This window comes from Argiope bruennichi, chromosome 6 (genome assembly GCF_947563725.1).
Source record: "Argiope bruennichi chromosome 6, qqArgBrue1.1, whole genome shotgun sequence".
Taxonomy (NCBI): Eukaryota; Metazoa; Arthropoda; class Arachnida; order Araneae; family Araneidae; genus Argiope; species Argiope bruennichi.
The window spans coordinates 50,409,852-50,432,190 of NC_079156.1; the positions used below are offsets into that span (position 1 = coordinate 50,409,852).

A 22,339-nucleotide genomic window follows, 5' to 3' on the forward strand; every position below is an offset into this window, starting at 1 on the left:
CGAAACATTTTTATTCCTTTGAATTTCATCACAGAAAATGTCAAAAGAGATAACGCTTTGCCATCGTTCTGAATACCAAATTTCAATTTAGTTATAAACGAGTAAGTGACAGAATATTAATGATTTTAAGTAAAAAGGAAAATTAGCGCCATCTATGTGAATGAAAATGAATGATGATTATGAATTCACACATCCATCTCATCATCATGGGCAGGTTTTGTGTGACCTATTTGTCAAGTTCGTGTTCATAAATCAATTTCCATTTTTCAAAAATAGTTAAATTGATTAACTTTCCACTGACCTAATCTGCAAAAGTGGAAATTCAAAGAATTATTGATGTAACAAGCGAACTTGAATGCCTTGAATGCCAAGTCTTAAAAGTAGTCGTTTTATTTTATTTTCAATAAAAATGTTTAATCCTTTAAATTTTAGCAAATTTATAGGTAGGAAAAAAGGCATATGGGGTTAATAAGAATTTTTTTTAAATATAAGATAAGAGAAAATTGAACTTTTTAATAATTTTATAAAATATGATAAAGAATCAAGTTAAATTCATCCAAATGTAGTTGCAATATAAATCATGCGATAGTCATAAAGAGTGCAGAGTCAATTGCATTTTGGAATCCATTGAAAATCTGATAGAAGTACAAAAGACGTAAATTATCATAACTGCTTAAGGATAGTTGGTTGATTTTTGGAATTTACTGGCGCGAAAACCATGCCTATTTTGCACCATCATCACTCAAAGTGTAAAAGATCATCAAGTCAAGTATATCAAAAATCAAGTTTGACTGAAATTCACTAAATGGATCCCATCATATCGCCAACGAAGTCAAATAGTTAATGTCGGCTTGACATCCGCTCACGATATGAAGAATATTTAACGCCAAGAGTACAATATCATATCTTTTTTTCCACCCATAGTCATCAGCATTCACCAAGTCAGTAATCACAAATGTCGCCCGGGAAATATTATTTCCCTATCTTTTCTCCCTATTTCTTTTTAAAAGCAACCAAAACACGTTTCGTCCTTATCTTGCATCTAGATGGTGTATATACACGAACAATAAAATTAACACAACCAAAAATACTAAGAAAGAGTTGCCACCAGAACACAGTAAAAGAATTCTGTAAGAACACACACAAAAAAAGTTAAAGCGTATAAAGCACCCCATATATGCAAATACATATATAAAATATGCCATACAATGCTTAGCATCAGTGTTGCAAAATATATTTTTGAAGAAATTACAATTTTTTTTAAATGACTCCTTGCCTATAAGCAACTTAAAATTTTTAATTTCAAATCCATGCATGCAGTTGGGTGCATTTCACACATTAAATAGCCAATGCAATATAAGTTCTTTGTAAATTTGTTAATAGAAAATTATGTAAATGTTAAAATGGTAATTCAATCGATAAAATTATCAGAAACTCTCTCCTGACACACACATTTCTATCTTCTCCCAATCAACTCATAAATGTTCGTTCCAAAAAAATGAATATCAAATTCGAAGTGCAATAAATGATCTGCAATATTCGTTCGTTTTATACATAATAATTAATATTAATTAATCCCGCAAAGAAACTTAATGTGAATAAATTTTTTTAAAAAAATTATTGTTGTACTTTTTATTTCCCCGAAGAATAACCTCTAACAAAATTAAAGAAATATCTCACAAAGCAGATGTGTTTCTGACAAGGCAACAAGAATTGAAATTAAAACTCATAAGCATCAAATGAGAGAAATCTGTGACTATGAAGGCGAACTGCCGAAGGAAGTGAAAAAAAAAAATTAACGCTCCAAGTAGGATTCGCTCTAATCGCAGCTCCAGCGCCTCTAAATTCAAAGGAAGAAAAGGATTGCTGCTTTCCCTTCAAAACAATCGATTAATGTCTGCGCAATGAGTTTTCATGGACTGCACAACCAATCGCTCAACATATGTTTCTCTTGTTTATTTACTCATTTCCTATCTTATTCTTGCATTTATATTGCCTTTCTTTTCAAATTTCATTGATCATCGAGATCTCAGAGTTGCAAAGCAAGCAAAATACATCCTCGTCTTGAAATTTCGATAAAAAAAATGAACTTATATAGATAAGTTTAAGAGTGCTGTAGTTTTGCAGCCCTAATGCACAAGCCGCCACCGCTTAAAATATCAATGAATTTCCAAAGATAATTGAAAACATTTTTAAAGAGATTTAAATCAAGTAGCATAGAAATAGAAAGCAAGAAAAAAAAATTACAGCATGCATTTGAATCAAGAATAGAATGCTATAAAAACAATGCCTTCAAATTTTTCAAGTTATAAAGGCAAAATAAAACAAATTATAAATTATATCAATAACAGAAATAACAATCTTATCCTATCTTTATTTTTATTTCTTGGGAATTAAATATATGCGAGTGATTTTTTTTTTCTTCTTCATTGTGCTTCAATAGAAAATATAGATATGGCACAAATATTGTTAGGTGATTTCTAGATACAAATAGCATGTATAATTAAGTTTGTTTGCCATATGGCTGTGACTTCACGTAAATTATTCACACGACACAATTATTCACAAGAAATATTGTTAGGTTATATATATTGTTAGGTGATTTCTAGATACAAATAGCATGTATAATTAAGTTTGTTTGCCATATGGCTGTGACTTCACGTAAATTATTCACACGACACAATTATTCACAAGAAATTTATTTCGATACTCTACATGTGAATAGATGTCTTTTAGTCAAATGACTTCATTTAAGGCCATGCACAGATATGCAAGATGACATCTAACCCAGCAGTCTCTTGCTCTAGGCTTAGGTAAAGACATCTGACACTCGTCCATTTGACCCTTTGGTTAAATGTGCATCACGTCCGTATATATTGTAAAATCAGAGTTTAAATTCACTGTTTCGATCGATTACGAAACTGAGGGAATATGCTGATCGTCGAATACCATTATTAAAGGTGTAGTTAGAACAGTAGAATTTGATTATGATTAGTACCAAAGCCTTTTTCATTTTTTTTAATAAACTCAGCGAATTTTTCCGTGAAGTGTATTAAATTTGGCATTAGAACCTATTTTCTCTCATGATATGAAAATTTGTAGAAGATCTTTATCGAAAGATAATGCAGTACACTCCCGATTATCCGCGGAATTGGGTGGCGCGACCGCCGCGGATAATCAGAAAAAAGCTAAAAACGAGTATAACAAAAAAGAAAACAGTCTTTCCAACTTTAAAAAATCGATTTATGTACAATAAAACGTAAAATAAACAGCAGGAAATGTTTAACTAACGCTTAATATTTTAGAATATCACTCAAAACTAACCTAAAATGCATTTTGTTAATGAAAACAGAAAAGTGCTTTGTACTTACGAGAGGCGTCAAGGATACACAGAAAAATTAATACATATGTACTGTTTTAATACTGTAATGTATTATGTAATTACAAAAGCATAACTGTAAAACTGCACCTTTTTGAAAAAATCAGCCAAAAAAAAAAAAAACTGTGCGGCAGGCGCGGATAATCGGGAGTCTACTGTATTTTATATTCAAGAAGTTTTTAAATAAAAAATAGTAACTTTTTTTAAATTACTTCAATAATAATGTGAACAAATTCCATGTATTTGCAGCAGGGGGGGGGTTAATTTGACAGAAAGTTCCGCGTTATTTTAGCAGGGCAGGTGGGGTATTTTTTTTTTTTTTTTTTGAAAATACTTTTAATGAATGATTCGAAAAATGCAAAGGAAACACTGAAAATCAGCTCCATCCGTGAATCCTCTAATCATAGCCACTTAATGATTTAAATCTTCATATAAGAACTTTGATAACTAATTTAAAAAAAGCTTAAGATATTAATATTTAGTAATACTTGACGATTTTGATTTAGAATTTTAAAAAAATGATTTTTGAAAACTTTGACGAAAGAAAAGAAGTCATTATTTAAAATTCAGCTTTTATAAATAAGTTTCCTATTATCCGAAATGTGCAGGTACCAATTAGCTCAGGTAATAGAGGCTCTACTATAATTTCATTTATTTTCCTTTACTACATAATTTTTCTCGATTAGAGGGATGTCTAAAGTGTCCGGAAGGATCAGAGTATCTCATTTCTTCTTAATAATAGTACTAAATCCGAAAATATCACATAATTTTTATTCAATTTCCCCATCACGTCAGTTCTGCGATCCAATTGACTTAAATGGTAAACGCTTCTCTGTCAAAAAGAGAATACGTAATAATAGAAAGCCTGTGTCACTCACTATAACTGAATAAATATAACAGAATTCATTTGGGTTCAAGATTAAATATTCTTTCCTTTTTCAGTCCCTGACCCAATAGAAAACAAAAGAAAAGATTCATTTCAATGGCGATTCAATAAACTTTCACGATTATGGCCCACCATTCATTTGTTAAGTTCGCATGCAAAATAACTACTTATTTAGTACTTTCAAAAGATCTTTAAATTAATTACCTTTAAAATAACTCTGAAGAACACGATTCCAGAAATTTTTTTCAGCTATCACTTGAAAAAAATGCAAGAAATAACATCTAAAACATAACAATTATAAACTGTATAATAGTTGTGTTTTTAGATATTGAAATCATTACGAAGCTCTAATAAATGAATTAATTATTTGTAATTATAATTTTATTTTTTTAAGAGTTGTATTTTAAGCATAGATATCCACAATAAATAAATAACTAATACTAGTTTCTATCCACGAAAATTAGTTATTTTTTGTAAAATAAATAGTTTAATTATATTTTTTATACAATAGACTATTATTAAATAGGCACAACACAAATCCGACCCCTATTTTAGTCCGGTGTTTTCAAAAGGGTGAAGAGAGTATAGATATCCTAGTGATCTCGATGCGACGTAAGCAAGATTTTGAATAATATATATTGTGATATTTGTTATATATTATAACTTTTTTTATATAATTCAGTGTCTATATCTTATAATTTTTTGTATAATAAACATAGATTTTTTTATTAAGCGTTGTTTTAAATAAATTTCACTAATTCAACATTTTTATTGGCATGCTCATGGTTATCGCGCACTATTTACACGTTTGCATCGGATTTTTCTTTTATTTATTTATTTACTTTTTTTATACGAAGATACTAAACACTATACGATTATACTAAACACTATAATCCTGTAATCATCTAAACACTCGAACTAGAGAAAAATTCAAACAGGTTTCAGACATCTCTAGGCCAAAAAAGACATCTCTGGAATTTTGTTTGTCTATTTTCTGTGAACAAAGTAACTCAAAAACGTTATGAATTTAACCCTTATCGTGGCAAGATTGCTTTTTGAAGAAAAGCAAAAAAAAAAAAAAAAAAAATATATATAGGTAGTTTCTTTACGCTATAAAAAAACATCAAAAAATAAAAAAAAATCGTGATATGATATGATATAAAACTACGTTAAAAATTATTTTATAGTGGTAGTATATTTTTATAAAGTTGTATGTATGGTATACTATACAAAATGAACATAAGGGTTAAAAAAATGAAATTTGACACATAGGGTGTGCAAAGAATTAATATATTTTTTATATCATATTTTGAATGAAATCCATTCATAGGAAATCTGTTTGTCTGGCTGCCCAATTACAGGTAAATGCGACAGCAGAAAAACAAAGAATAGAAAATAATAAATAAAATTTAATACCCAGATTTGGCATCAAAAGTGCTGGTCCGTACCAAATTTTGAACTAAATCCGTCAAAAAGTTGACCATCTGTCGGTCTGTACTTTCTCAGGCATATAAACTCAATAGCTCAATGCCTTAAATAAATGGAATTTGTAAGTGATTTTATTACAAAAATTGTACTTCTGTGTCAATCACAATTACCAATTCCATGTTCACTATCTCAGCAGAGTTTAAAAACTTTTTAAGTGAATAATGCACATTTGGCATAAAATCCCACCGAGTGTCCCCTCAGATATGAGGATGAGAAGTTTCCAGCATGGTGAGGGTTCTCGCCACTCGGGTGGGTACAGAAAAGGTAGGGGGCCGAATATCCTTTACTGATGACGGGACGTGCTTTCTAAAGGAAGGATTGTACCGTGGCCGGTGATGGCCTTTAGGGTTCAACCTTATTTCACCCAATCCGCTCGAGCATTCAAGTTTTATCCTTGTGCAGCAGAGCGGGTTAGAGTAGTTAGTGTATGATATTTAGCACAGAATGCTTAGATATTGTTTTTCTACCATACAAATCCAATCCAATTCATCATTATTAACTTTGTCTTTCCAAGAGAGCTTAGCTCTCTTTTTCCATTATTATTTCCATCTTTCAAATGAAAATTAACTCTGTCTTTCCATTATTAACTCTACCTTTATTTCATTCAATGAAGGCTTTTCTAAAGGAAAATTATTTCGCCTGCCCTAATCTAACAATACACATCAATCAAATAATAGAAACAAAATAATAAAATAAATAACTTGAAATAAAATTTAAGCCAAAAACTGTTAAAGAATTTCCTTTCAAAAGGACAATTTCTTTTGTTTTTTTTTAATGCGCATTTATACAAATCAATTCATAAAATAAAATATACATATCAGTTATTCCATCGAAAGCTTTATGAAAAACTGACCATGAAAAACTAACATAAATAATAATAAAAGAATCTGAAACCTTCCTCTTGTATTCTTTAATAGGCTCAGTAAAAATGTATCATTGAAATTTTTTCTCCTTAATGTATTGGATAACTCAAACACAAAATATTCACTAACATTGCATCAGGTTACCAAATATTCCAAAAGTATCTATTTACACGAAAGAATAAGACATTGCATACATTTTAGAGAATTCCAGAAAAAAAAAGCAAAATTTAAATCGAAGCAGGGCAATTCGCGATGTCCCGCAAGGTCTTTATAAATTCCAATCCCAACAAGAAAACCCGGACATCAAAGGAACAAAAAAGAACAAAACCTATCATTTTTTACCTACTAATCTTCCCACTTAATCAGCTTCTGAACACTGCCCGTTGCCTAACCTTCATCCCAAATTGCCACCATAATTAAACTAAGCGTGCCTTTAAAAATCGTTTGCAGCAGCTGCAACAAGTAAAAGAACAAAAGAAATCTATTCTTGCGTTCGTCCTCTCGCTTTGGGCGGTAATATAAAAAGCAGCAGCAAAAAAATATTATGAAATCCCCATCTCGTAACTGTGACTGTGACTATGAATGGCAGATCTGGATCTCTCAAGAGATCCTTGGGATTGAATAAAAGCGATGGCCCCGCCCTGGAAAGAATTGTTTGTGTCCACCCACGACCTCAAGGATAGGAGCAAGGTGGTTGGTTGCGAAGAACACGATCTTGACTTTTAGAAATCTAATTTTCTTTTTTCCCAACAAAGAAAAGTGCAGATAAACATCTCAAAAATATATAAATGTGTTCCTCATATCATAATTCCCACAAATAAATATCAGGGCTGGCAGCGAAAAAGACAAGTTTTCACGTCCTCGTGAATTCAATAATAATTCATTTGTTTTTAATATTTTGGTTGATCATTTTAAATAATAAAAAAAATTCTTAAATTGGGTAATATGCAATTGTAGATAAATAAATATATTTAAAAGTGTTTTTATAGGCACGTTTTATCAGGAGCCAATCCAAATAGCAGAAGAAATGAAAATCTGTAAAGTAATCTATGGTCTATGACGGAGTATGCATAAATTTATATAAATCTATTTGCGTAGATAGTGTAATTGATAAAAGACAAAGTAATGATTGGAAATTATACCGAGTTCACTCTCGGCCAGTAGGAAGAGCATGCGCAGAAAGGAACTGATTTATGTTTACCACAATTTCGTAAGATAGATTCAGGCATTCCATGCTTGGCTATAAATTGCCATTTTGGCGTCCCTGAATTTTTCCATTTTCACTACGTCTCGTGTTAAAATTGTGAATATTTACACAAAGAAACATGGTAAAATAAAAATGTCAACAACCTAGATTTGTAAAACTAGGAAAAAATGGTAAATAAAATGAAAACAAAAAACTCAACCTCACATCAAAAAGAACAAAAAATCTCGGAAGTGTGATATAATAAGTGAACAATTTTTTTCACGCCAAAAAAGCCGCCAAATTCTACAAATGCATGCACAATAAGAAAAAAAATACAATACATCGGCTTGTAGTTGTCCTGTCAGGCCAATTACTTGCCATCGACCGAACAATATTTTTCAGCTTTTCTACGCATGCACTGTCTACTGGCCATCTTATAACTGGCGGAGTGTAAACTCAGCATTAATTATGTGCATATTTTGCGTTTCAAAACATGTTTACTGTAGCACGTGTAGCAACGAGTAAATAAATGAAAAAGAAAATGAAAGAGTGAAAATGGGTCATGTGACTTGCTCTTATTTATTTATTAATCAAATTGGATGCAGTCTGTTGGAACAATGTCCAAATTATCAATTTGAAATATTGTATTCTTAAAACATTAAAGTAAAAAAAATTCTATTGTTGCATCGTTTCTAAATTAATTATCGCATTTTAATCAATATGTTGTCAAACTGTTTCCAACTGGTTTCCCCTTTTGCAAGGCAAGCTACATACATTTAGGCGCAGTTTTACAAATGACCCCAAAATCCATAAAATTGCAGTTGGTACCTAATTGAATGTTTACATCCTATTAAGTTAGCTTTTGATCTGCGGTCATGCATTGCTATTTTCCTTTGTAATTAGAAATATTTATATTTATCATATTTATTATTTTATTCTTATCGAACGCTTTGCCCCGGGAGATAAATAAACTTTTGTGGATATTAATTATTTCATTGTAACTGCAACAACATTTGAAGATATTAAGAACATTTCTATTTGAGATACATTCAATTTTTCTGAATTAGAACACAAATTAACTAATTATGCTGAGTACACAACTAGCCAGATTTGTTTGATATAAATACACTCAAATTTAAAAATCAACATGTTTTCTGATGTCAAATAACGGATTCAAGTAGAAATTAATTTATGTAATGAATTCATTGAGTAGCTTTGAATTCAATAGGTTTAACTGCGTCAAAGAAGATTTTAATTTTATCTTCATTTATAGGGAATAGCCAAAGCCAGAAAATTATTTTAAAAAACATTTTCAGCTGAAACAAATGCGTGACAAATTTTTACAATACTATTTTGTAAAAACCAAAATTACAGCAAATGAGCATGCGCAATAGACCATATGGTGGGAAATGCAAAAGGTAATTCAGATCTGTACTAACAAGAAATGAGCATTTATCCACGCCCCCCACCCTTCAATTAAATTCTTTGTTAAAATTTTTGAAATTTAATTTTGATTTATTTCATAGCGGGAGTCATAATTTACACAAGAGAAAAGAGATGAAAATATTAATTCTAATTACATCACGATACAAGGGCAAAGTGAAAGAAATTTTTCCCATCAGTGATTTTACTATGAGATTCTGATAGGGATTTCTTTGACACGTGTCGATTTAGCCAAGGGAATCTTAGGTACCTTTTTAAAAAGATGTGCAGGTGTGTTAACGAATTTTTTTCCCCTTCGTTCCAAGCGTGGGAACGACGGAGTCAGCAATTTATTTAGTTAAGCGCGGGTCGGAAATAATTAAATAAAAAAGTGGGAATTGGATCAGGAAATAAGAGAATATTTTAGAATGACGTTAACATAGGCTAAATTTAGAGATTAGAAAATTAAATAGGATTTAAATTAAGAGATCATTACATTATATGGTTGTGTGAATGTAATAAATAAAAATTATTTTTAATAAAGCGCCACTACACTATTCATTTCATATTCTCGCATCTGTTACCTTTGAGGGATTTTACTCCTAGAAGATATTAAAAAAAGAATGAAGGAAGTAGCTCAGAAAAACATTTCTGAGAAGGTTTTTTAAATCCATTCTACTCTGGATCATTTTCAGTTTGTTTTAAAATTGTGCTGTTTTGCTTTAATTCGAAACTGTGTTAGGCTTCTATATATTGATTAATTATATGCATCCTCTCCTATCTCAGTCATTTCATCCCTTTTCGGATGGAAATTTAATCCGAATGGGGCATATGCAAAAGCGCGAAGGGTTTCCGTATCAGAAAACAGATGGTGCCTACCGCTATAGAATTACAGCAAATAAAAATATTAATTTAATTCAATATGCATCATGAAAAATATAATCCTTATTCCTCGATGATATTAATTAATATTAAACATTTTCATTATAAGGACTAGAATTTCAGCTAAGGTGTAAATGGTCACTCAGCTTCTATTTTTATTTAAGTTAATACGTGATCTTGGTACAAATCAGACCAGTTCAGAGTAATTTAGAATGTCATAATGCCTTAATATTAATATTAGTAAGGAACTAATACACAAAACTTATAATATTAAATGAGTGTTACTAAATCGAAATTACTCTAATGTTTACGCATCAAAAAATTAGGTAAGAATTATCCAGAAAACTTTGGAAAAATATAATCAAATTCATCTTTGTTTAAAAATTATTCTATTGGATTAGTTTTTTAATTAAAAATAAAAAAAGAACATGTTTTTCAAAATCACAACAAATATTTCAAAACAGATCTGTTCTGAGAAATTCGAAATGTCTGGTTAATTTATATCAATGATGATTTTTTTTACTTTATTGAATCCTTTTAAATAATTTTTAAAGTTAAAATTTTCAATAACTAATTTATTATTTTTAATAACTCAAATTTAATCATATATATTTCAATTTATCTGATCAAGCTTTTTTTTTAACTTGAATTATTTATTTATAAACAGAATAAGGGACATTCTCCAAAATAATGAAAAGTCTAGGACATTTTTTTTTCATCCGAGGCAAACAGTCTAAATTCGGGATTAACTTAGCTAATCCAGGACTTTACTAGTATATATTGTCTCCTCAGCACAAGGCTTAGCTGATATAAATTCAAAACAAGGCCCAAGAATTATTCTTTTATTTAAACTAAAATATGTTCGCATAAGAACATTTGTCATCAACCACAAAGAAATCAAATTATTTTTTTAGAAATACAGCACGGCAAGACACTAAAATCATACAAGAGAATACAAGGCGAAAATGTACTGTAATAATACCGCGTTTGTTAAGTAGTAAGAAAAGCCTGACTAACTAGCACTCATATAACAGTTGAAGCAATCGCGATAACAATAGTCACGGATGCTGCAAGGTCTGAAAAGTGCGCAAAGATTTAAAATAATAATAAAGAATGTACCTTTGTATGTCAGAAATATCACCGGCGAAACTGTCTGGTTTTGCTGAAAGTGAGGAAGTGTTTCTTAGAACTGCGACTAAAACATTGAAAACACCCGTCTTCACACGCAGATGTTTTAGAAATGCAAAAGTTTACGAAGAAATTCTCCAGTTTGAGATTTTATGTTGTTCTTGTGCAATATGAATGGAATGTAAATGAATTCCATTTAATCCTAGAATAAACAGGGAATCATATTTCCAATAAAAACTTTTTTTTCTTCTCTTTTTCACTAAATATTAAAAACAATTTATTAATAGATTATTTTCTTACGACATTTCTATTAGAAGAATAAAAGCCATTTTAGGAAATAAATTTTTAAAACGCAATTAAGGCTTTGGATTTAAATTTAAAATTACCATTTTAAATTAAATATTAAAATAACTTTTTTCGATTATTATGCTTAATTAAGCTGATTTATGCAATTTTTATTGATAAACCATACCGTGTATGGTTAATCGAAATGGCAAATAAAAAAGATTTTCTGTTGCCAAATTCAGATGTAAATAAGCCTACTAAAATTAAAGATAAAGAATTCAATTGTCTGAAATTTATGGAAGTGATTATTTAATTTCGTCGGCAAATAATTATAAAAAAAATTGTACAATTTTATGTTTCATAGCAATATTTTATTTATTTTATTTTGACTGCAACTGAGTGGAGTAGAAAAATATTCTTTAAAAAATCTTTTGAATTTTTAACCGAAATTTCTTTAAATATTTTTTATACCTAAGAATATTCTACGTTTTGTATAACATAATACTGTCAATACACGAAAAAGTTTTTAAAAAATAATATATTTTTACTTTGAAATATAAATATTTTAATGTACTCTAAATAAAAACTGTCTATTGAAAATTTAAAAATATTTTTCCAAAAAGCAGAATTAAAATCAGTGAACAAATTACCTACTGAATCATTCTCATCATTTTAAAGTTCATTAATGCATGGAATCCTCAGACGCTTATTTTTCCTATTTTTAAAATTCTAATTCTTATATAGATCACCTCCCAATGACTTATTTGCTCAAAAACAAAAATAAATTAAGGAAATAAAATAAAAAAAATAAAGCACGGAAATCCTAATTTCCTCGTTTGTGACATCTATTTTCCTAAACACCTATATAAGTAAGAAGAAATCGATGTAATACTTAGATATCTATTCTTTTTTTTTTAATAGCCACAAGTTTATTTATAGGATTTTCAAAGAAATTGTATATCACCACACGAAACGTAATCGTTTGCAAATCAACATTTGATAGCCTGTTCCAATTCTAGGAAGGCGTTTCTCTGTCACTATAGTAACCGGAGAGGGGAAGAGAAAGCGCGCTATACGACCCAATTTTGAGAAAATAGTTCGACAAACTGTTATTGCTTTGCAAACGATAGTCATCTCGTACAGATAATTTTCTGTGAAGTGAAAGTGGCAACAGCTGTGGAAAGAATTAAGAGCTAAGCGAAGTAATTTTTTTTTCTTTTTTCTTTTCTGATTGGAAAAGGAAGAATAAATATGAAACAGTTACAGATTAGACTTTTGAAACTTTTCATTTATATATTGATTAATGTTTAATTAGATCTTTAATTAGACTTTGTCTTTCAATTCTATTCGAATTTTTTTTTATTGAAGTAAAATATTTTATCGAATAAGTGTACAGGATTTTTTTTCTTTTTTTCATTAAAAAAATTCTTAATCTGATTTTAATTAAAAAGTAATTATGAGAGATAAGAAATATCTATCTAAATTTCGAATACACTTGATTATATTCAATGTACTTTTTTTATCTTTAGCAATAATTTCCTGCTTCAATTTTAGCTTAAAATTAGCGTATTATTAGCAGTTAATTAATATCAGATAAGGCAAAGGAAACACAAGGATAATTAGCACTAAATTAGAACAATCTAACATTAGCGTAGTGATTGCCCTAATTTTTTAAAATAAATATTCTGCATAATGAAAGACTAAATATAAGTATTTTATTTTTAAGAATAAATGAGATGGTATTTGAAATAAAAATGAAGTTATATCTATGATATGCATAATTTTGTAGAAAGTCTTTCTTATTTCAAAAGACGCTAAATTCTAATTAAGATTCTAACCAATTAAGAATTCAAAAGGTAATTCGGTAATTGAAAGGTTGTTTCATCATCGAATATTGTCAGTAACTTCATTATAAGTCATAACAAATGCGCATGCTTAATAAGGACAACGTCGCCTTATGGTCCGTGGTGTGCTAAGTAGAAATGAGCACTTGTCCACGCCTCTTGCCTCTAATATTTAGATATCCATGTGAAGATTTATTTTTTGTGTGAATATATTTGTATTTGTGAATGAAATAAATTTTAATGATAGAAAATAGTTGTTGGCATTGATTCTAATAAATTGCGATAAAAAATTGAATAAATAAAGTTAAATCTTATTTCCTTTTTTAACTTCCTAACGTTTCCTTGTGTACGATAGAATATATCAAAAGAATATTCTAATGAGGATTTAGAGAAATTAAAAAATGTAGCATAGTGTCACTAATACTGACAAGATACATGCAGTTGTATTCTGTAAAGCAAGTTTCGAAAAAGTGTCAGAAAAGAATTATAAACTCTTGCTTTCTTTGAAGACGATCTTTATTGGGCTAAAGTTAAATATCTTGGCTTATTCTCAATACCAAGTTTATTTCCAAAAATCACGTTAAATAAAACACTAATAAATTCTGGTCAAAAGTGTATTTAATAATTCCATTAATAGAACGAAATTCACCACTTTCAGTAAACAACAAAGTTCTTCAAATTTAAACAAATCTTACATCCCAGCTTCACCTATGCTTCTTCTACATGGAACCCTTGCTGCCAAAACGCATCTTCGGAAAGTTTAAATTATGCAAAACAAATTACTCAATATCATCACAAATGCACCATGATTCATGCACAACGTTGTTCTCCATTAAGGATTTCAAAATACCGAAAATCGAAGTCAAATTAAAGAACTTTCTGCCAACTAAAGAACAATAAATACCCTCAACATCAAAGATCAAATCCATTTACTCACAATTAGGAGATAAAAATATTCCTACACGACTTTCACTTAAACCACCTTAAATAGTTTCTCTCTTTATGCTTTACTTTACCAACATCTCAAGCCCTCAATGCTTCTCATTGCTTCGCTTCTGGTACTGGTACAAAATGTTTACTTTTTGGACCTTGCAAGACTTCAGTCCAAGCTCTGATTTGCCATTCGTTGCTCTGATCGGTCCCTTATTTTCAGTTCACCGGCGATCTTTCTCATGGAAACCTTCGAATTTCATTGAACTCGCTTTTTCATAACCTGCGGCTACTGAAAGTGTTCACCATATGTTTTAGTTCAATTCGTGGACTTTGACCATCATTGCCAAGCTCTTTGAAATGATAGATTGCATCAAACACTGTTTGCCGAGGAACATTAAGCAAACGAGCGACTTCATACTGTTCGTTTTCCAACTTTAAAATAACATATCTTTTGCTTGGCATTGTAAAAAGACTAAATAATCAGTATATAAACTGAAAGATACATTATAAAATATGTTGTAGACAAAAAGAAATGAATAAAAATTGAAAAGAAATTAATTAACTTCTAAGATGTAATAACTTTTTCCGAGTTTTTGTGCCGCATCCTGTATTCAGTACATAAAAAAGTACAAGTAAATTTTCTTTCAATAGGAATGTTACTAATTTTCATTCAATAGGAATTTTATTTCCTAGAAAACAGAAAAAGAATTGTAAGAGGCAAGCAGTTAATTAAAAAACAAAAATTATATAAAACCTCATGTTAATAAACCTCAGTTATGTAACACTTCAAAAATTATATAAAATCCGAACGGTCAGACAGACATAAATCCATAGATGATATCTGAAATCTATGATAATTCATCAAAATCTGTCTTTGAATTTCTTGACGATTACAGTATTCTTTTTATATTTAATGCATGAAAAAGGACAAGTAAATTTTATTCCAACAAGAATTTTATTTCCTTGAAAACAGTCGAAAAGAATGCTAAAAGGCAAACGGTTAATTAAAGAACAAAAATTATATAAAACCTCGTATTAATAAACCTCAATTACATAAAACCTCAAAAATTATATAAACCATGAACGGTCAAACAGATATAAATCCATAGATGGTATCTAAAACCTGTGATAATTCATCAAAACATTCCTTAGAATTTCTTAACTATTACAACATTTTTTATATATATATTTAGTGCATGAAAAATAACAAATAAATTTTCTTCAACAAGAATTTTATTTCCTTGAAAACAGGCTGAAAGAATTCTAAAACATAAATATTTAATTTAAGAACAATAATTAAATAAAAATTCATTCTAGAAATAATATATCAAAATCCCAATTTAATTCAAGTAAAAATTAAATCTTTTGCTATTTCCGAATTTAGCAAGTAAAGGTTAAACTCTAGATCGATCCTTTATTGATTACATAGATTACCGAGAAAGATAAATTGATTTCCAAAAATAAACAGAAAGAGTTTCGCGACCACATGTAATTGAGTCATTTTCCATCTCAGTAAATTCTGAATTTTGGTTTTTATTTCTTCAAAGAATACAGATATAAATATTTGATTCAGTGGTTTGAAGGTAAATTGAATCAGCTTTACACTGGGATTAGAATTTAATAAATAAAATTTATTTCATTGCGTGGTTTTAATAAACTCTGAAAATGAAAGATTCCACATTTTTTTTTTCGAATTTCATTTAATGCGGTTTTACTTCTATTGATTCAAAATTGTTTAAAGCAGTGTTTCTATTACTTTTAATACGAAATAATATTAAAATTTAAATTAAACTTGGAATCCACATACATAATCAATATGAAGTTTATAATGGATTTTCAACAAAAAACTCCGGAGTGAGCAGAATTTTGAAATACAATAAATAAAATGTTAATTTAGAAAGTTTATGAAGCTTGTTTTTTAATTTAAAAAATATTTAAAAATTGAAATTTATTTATTTAAACGAATATCTAAAATCACTACAATCGAAAATGCCATCAATATTTCATTCTCAAACATATTCAAATACAAATGTATAACAAAATAATTGATACGCATAACAATTATTTTTATTACTGTGGTTTAAATAATGTTAACAAAATTAATTGATATTCTTGCGGTTATTCAGGCTGAATGCATGAAAGGTTGCAGTTATCATTACTTAAATCGTCTGTTATGATATATATCGAATAAAAATTAACAGCTATATGATATAAATCGTATAAAAATTAAACATGAAAGGGTAAAACTATATTTAAAATTAACACGCAATGGAAATGTCAACACGAAGTGAATGAAAGGTTTTTTTTATTTATATTTAATATTTAAAATATAAAATATATTTATATAAAATGTATTTTATATGAATGTACTGATTATACTATGAATACAGACTATAATAGTGTATAAAACTCTCTTATAGTCTGCAATTTCATTTTTTATTAAATACCTATTCAAACGAGCAATTTTTAAGTCCCGTCACTTCTCGAGAAATTCCAGACTATAAACAAACGATTAAAAAAAAAACTTCGAATGGTAAGTTTTATAATAACATCAAATAATTTTAAACCACAGTTTCCAAAGGTTTTGGTTAGTTTGATTCTGTAACAGTATAATTTGTTACAAAATTAAATCAAATATAACGCGTAAGAATTTGGAGGCATGTGTGTATATATATATATATATATATATATATATATATATATATATATATATATATATATATATATATAACATTTTCGTTAGAAATGAATGGCAACATCAAAGATAAAATAATCTTTTCTACATATGGAAGCATAATTTTTAACTAATAAAAAAATTAGTTTTTCATTTTTATCATTTTTTTTCAATTTACTTTTATCTTTATTAAGTCTATCGTATGCTTTAAAATATTTGTAAGCAATCATCAAAGAACATATATTCTACAATTTCAATTTCTATAGCATATCAATTATTTACAAGTTTATATTATATTATATTATATAAAGGAATAAATACAAATAATACCTTTCCCAATAAACCTTTCAATTTTTGTCTAATTTTAAATATATTTTCAAAATATTCACTGCAAAAAATCAAAAAAAAAATTAAAAAACGAAGATGGATTTAAATAAAGAAAAAAATTCTTAAATTATAAAACAATTTTTATGCTAAAATAAAACACGAAGATTTACAGAACACTGAAAATTCTTTCAATGTGTAAACTTCAATATTTTTCCATGAATACAAATTGATCCAACAAATTAGAATACACAATAGCTTTTCTTCTAACGCAAGAAATTTAAAAATAAAAAATTTGTTCAAACCAAACTCATAATGTCTATTTAAACAGAACGAATAATTCTTTCACTAATTAACCATGGCAGCAATGTTTGTTACGCTAAGCGACTGAAAAATGGAGCAATTTAAATATTGAAAAGAATAAGAATTCTTGCAATATTCTCTTTCTAGGTCCTAGCAATTTAAACAATGAATATTTGTTGAATTTACACGAACAATGTCATCAATTATTATTCATAAATATTCATCGATGTGGAAATTGAAATGTACGGCATTCATTATGATCTCAAAAATGATGGCAACTGAGTTTGTTAGGCTTCTCCAAAAGCTGGTTTCCCATTTCGAATTCTTACAAGTGTACTGCGCAAGTACAGAACAAAAGACGTAGATTTCTTTGATTGTATTCCAGCACCAATGTTAATTAGAGATTATTACAAGTTTGAAGTTGTAAATCGCATGAAGATATGTTGTGTTTAGTTGTATTTATAGTCAAGAATTTTAAACTTCATTGTCGCGATTGACAAATCTTAAGAACAGATTGCTGTAATTTTATTTCGGATTGGGATATATATAGGCAATAAAGAACTAACTATCATTTTGTAAATTTCGGTTTCGCCATTTTAATTTGAACCAAAATACAATAGAAAAAAATAAGTTGCATATCAGACATCTTACAATTAATGATTAATTTGGAAACAATGAATAGTTAGATTTTTTTTTGTAATGTTAATTGCCTTATTTCAAAATGTTCGTTCTGGTATCTGTTTTTAATTCATTGATTGTATCTATAAAGTATTTGATTTAATTTGAGAAATACAAACTTTCAAATGAATACATTCAAAGCTCATTAAATAGTTTGATCATTTTTAAATTAGCTTTTGCGAATGAAATCATTGTCAGATTAGAAATTTTGTAACCAGGATAAAGCTCCTTATTTAATTAATTTCTCGATTTACTTTAATTAATGAATCTTTAATTTTATCAACATGTAAATGACTTAGATAATATTTTTTATACCAACAGTTTTTTGGAAATATAATTGTTTCTATTATTTTTTAAGATTGATATTTTTTATGATATTTAAGTAATAAAATTCTTGAAAATTGATTTAAATCGTTAGTTGATGATTTACTTAATAACTAATATAAGTATATAATTATTATAAGAAAATTATAAAGAATATATCTCAAATAAATGAGGTATTTAAAATGGTTATTTTACAGGAATTGTCCAGTCGAATATAGCTTAACCTGTTAATTAGAAATTAAAATTTCATTTTATAATAATTTCTTATTTATATTTTAATTAATGATTTTCAGAATTCAGCATGAATACACATGCTATTTTTAATGTTTAATATTAAAAAAAATCTCTTTCTTATTCTTTTTTTATTCTTTCTTCTTTTCCTTAGTTTATTTTTATTCTTTATTGTTCGGCAATTAGAGGGATAACTTTTTTAAAAATTTACCTGCGTTCTTCAGTTTAACGAACCAATGCAACTGTCTATTAAGAAATCCACCACTGTATGGAGTCAATTTATGCTAATATGTTACAAATCAAATCCAACTAAATTTCTTAGTTTAATTTTCGAATGCATTAATCCTTATGAAAAAGGGTATAAGATGAACACCAGTTCATAGCAAAGCTCAAGACAACAGGCAGGTGTTGATTAGATGAGATACGAAGTTGTATTTATCACGTGACAATTGCATCAAGCGAGTACGACTCCATTTGATAACAGAAAATGAAATAAATTCTTTAGAATTATGACAAGATTTCGTAGTTGCAGAAACCAGGAATTTTATGTCATCAATTTCAATTTGCTTTAAAAGTTTATTTCGTATCGATTATATATTTATTTCGAATGTGTATTCATCCATTAACAGTGAAAAAATGAACTCAACAGATCATTTGTTTCCAAACATTTTCTTTAAATCCATATTATAAATATATATATAAATGATATTAACAAGTAATTTAAAAAAAATATATATTTCTTTAGAAAATTAAGGGGAATGATCTCTCTCATTCTCTCTAATAGCATCTCTAATAAAGATGCAATCCCATAGGACACCTTACATCCCATTGGGGTATATTAATTGCGAAATATTAATTTTTGGCTTAAATTTAGCATATTTTTTTACTGTATCTATCGTGTGATCCTTTGAAAGTTTGGTGGATTCAAGCATTTTAGATACTATTACCTAGCAAGCGCTTAATAGTATCCAAAAATAGAATTTTCCCCAACCAGATGGAACTAAAATTTGACACACAACTACACTTGTCACAAAATCCCTTATCAAATTTTATATATATAAGTTATAGCACTTTTGAGCCATCGCTTTACATGTTTCTGAAAGTACAGATAGATAGACAGTCAAACCCTTTATTGGACTGGTTACAAAATCTGGCAGATGTCTACGCTATAGATGTTATATCACTGTACTGAATTTTAGATATCCACTTCTCTTCATTTTGTAGTTATTATACTAACTTGTATTCGAACAGCCGGGCAGACAAATTTCCTATGAACGGTTTTGGTCAAAAATTTGATAGAAATCTATACATTTGGTACGAAGACCGAGAACTAAATTTCATCCATCTAGCTCAAAAGGTTTTTGAGTTATCTTTGTCATAGATAGGCAAACGGCGATTAGATAGACAGACATTTTCCAAAAATATCTTTTTCGAACTCAAGGAAGTTTGAAACGCGGAGGTTCGTCAAAACCTCAAATTCGAATTTTTCGACGATTACTTTACACTTCGTATACGAGAAACTAAAAATAGGTCATATTTTTTTTTAATAATGGAAAGCTTAATGTTTCTTTCGAAACTCATATTAAAGTGCCTATTTGTTCGGAATATTTTTAAATAAAATTAGATACTGCTGGATTTATTCCTGCATGAGATATCAGCAAATACAGAAATATTTTATAATTTCTCAAAATGCAAAATTTTAATATTTTTTAACTTTCAGAGGGTTTGTGAACGGTTCAGAATGTTATTTTCATCCTTTAAAGCTGAACTGAGTTCGAAAAGCAAAACTTTATAAATGATAAATAATTTATTTTGTAGGAATTAATTTCTTTCCTACAAAACGTTGGAAAATATTTTTATGTATTTATATAATGACAGTAAAATTACATGCTATTTAAAACATTTAAAAAACGAGAAATTCCATACTGCATTTCGAGGAATAAAGATATTTAATACTGATTTATTGGCTCCAATAACAGTTACTAGAGAAAATATTTCATTTAAAAAACAATTTCTCTCAGTAAATCACTTTTCAGTTTTATAACCATAAATATATAAATTAAAGACATGACTTACTTCTTTACTTCAAATGGAATTTAAGATTCAGAACCATTTGCATTTCGTCTTCAAATGATAATCCGTTTCAAGGGATACACTAAAAAAAAGAAAAGGAAAAAAAAAAAATCAAAAACCTGTCCAGAATGCAAGATTAATTTTATCCGAACTTAATTACTAAACCTCGAATTCATGAAAACACTAAAAACAATTTTGCAATGAATCAACGACTGTGCAATATTCCACAATCGTTCTTACGAATAATATACAAAAGAATGAATTGAGATGTAAATGTCACATGAGAAACAAGTAACCAAACGATTTTGTAAACTTCACATAAAAGTAGACTTTTCGATTCTTTGAACATCTGCATTTGATGAAACAATTACGAAATTTTCCCATCGATGTGTTGTTACTCCATTTTAGGTTTTCAGTTCAAGGCGAACGGACGTCAATGGCTATTCTAAAGATTGAATAAACAGGTGAGGGCTAATTAAGTAGTATTATGAATATGATTACGGATGACATAGCCAATTGGCAAAAGTAGTTTTTCTCCCTCCAGTGAATTCTACAAAAATCTGAATAATGAAATATCGATTATTTCACATCGATTTGAATTTTCGTTGCGTAGCCAACGAATATTCAAAACGATGTTTAAATATCAAATTTATCTATTCAATATAATGTTTTTTTTTCTTCTCTAGCGTGGAATAAAAAAGGTGCGACATGACAATACGATGTTTTTAACTCAAATTGATAACATGTTTGTTGTTTTTATTAAATTTAAATGAAAGTAGATTTTGGAAGAAGGAGAAAAAAAAAACACGAAGCAATATTTTAAAATTGAATCTAATTGAATAATTACAAAATTAAATTCCAATTTTGTCAAAATTGGGTGAATAAACAGATTTTTCTTAATCTTTAAGCAAGAATAATCGTGTAATTTTTATGTGCACTATATGCCTTACACATTTCCTTAAAACCAATCAATTCATACACTATATAAACCATTTATCACCAATCAATGCTAGCCAATCATGATCATTTTTTTTATTTTCTATTTTAAGGAATAAATCTTTTGCAATTAATTTAATAAATAATCAATAAAAATAATGTATAAAAATAATAAGAACTATTTAAAAACTTTGATTACAAACAATAAATAAATTGAAACAGAACATTCCTTCCTTAAATTTATTTAAATAAAATGAATTTCATTTTTTTTTCTGAAAAAAAACGTTATTTCTGAAAGCTTGTTAATACGTTAAAATATTAAAATTTATATCAGCAACATTTTTAAAAAAAGAATTCTGTTAAAAATGATTAATAATTCTTAAATCTCAAAGAATTGCAAAAGAACGACATATTCTTATAATCGTTTGTGTGAATGATATTTAGATTTAGATTAATTTATAAGTTTTTCGAGATACGTTCTCACCAGTTGCTTTATAAAA

At 28.2% G+C, this 22,339-nt stretch overlaps 1 protein-coding gene across 2 annotated transcripts in view; it reads right to left on the minus strand.

Annotated features, from left to right (window-relative positions):
• Nucleotides 1–22,339, minus strand: part of LOC129973022 (uncharacterized) — a 202,414-nt gene that overhangs the window by 117,182 nt on the left and 62,893 nt on the right. Inside the window, exon 2 of one of the 2 annotated variants that reach the window (XM_056087367.1) lies at nt 20,907–20,985. The gene's annotated coding sequence lies outside the window, so the exon portion shown is untranslated. Of the gene's footprint in view, nt 1–11,225; nt 11,245–20,906; nt 20,986–22,339 lie in introns of those variants that run through there. The other variant, XM_056087369.1, reaches the window with a different exon arrangement.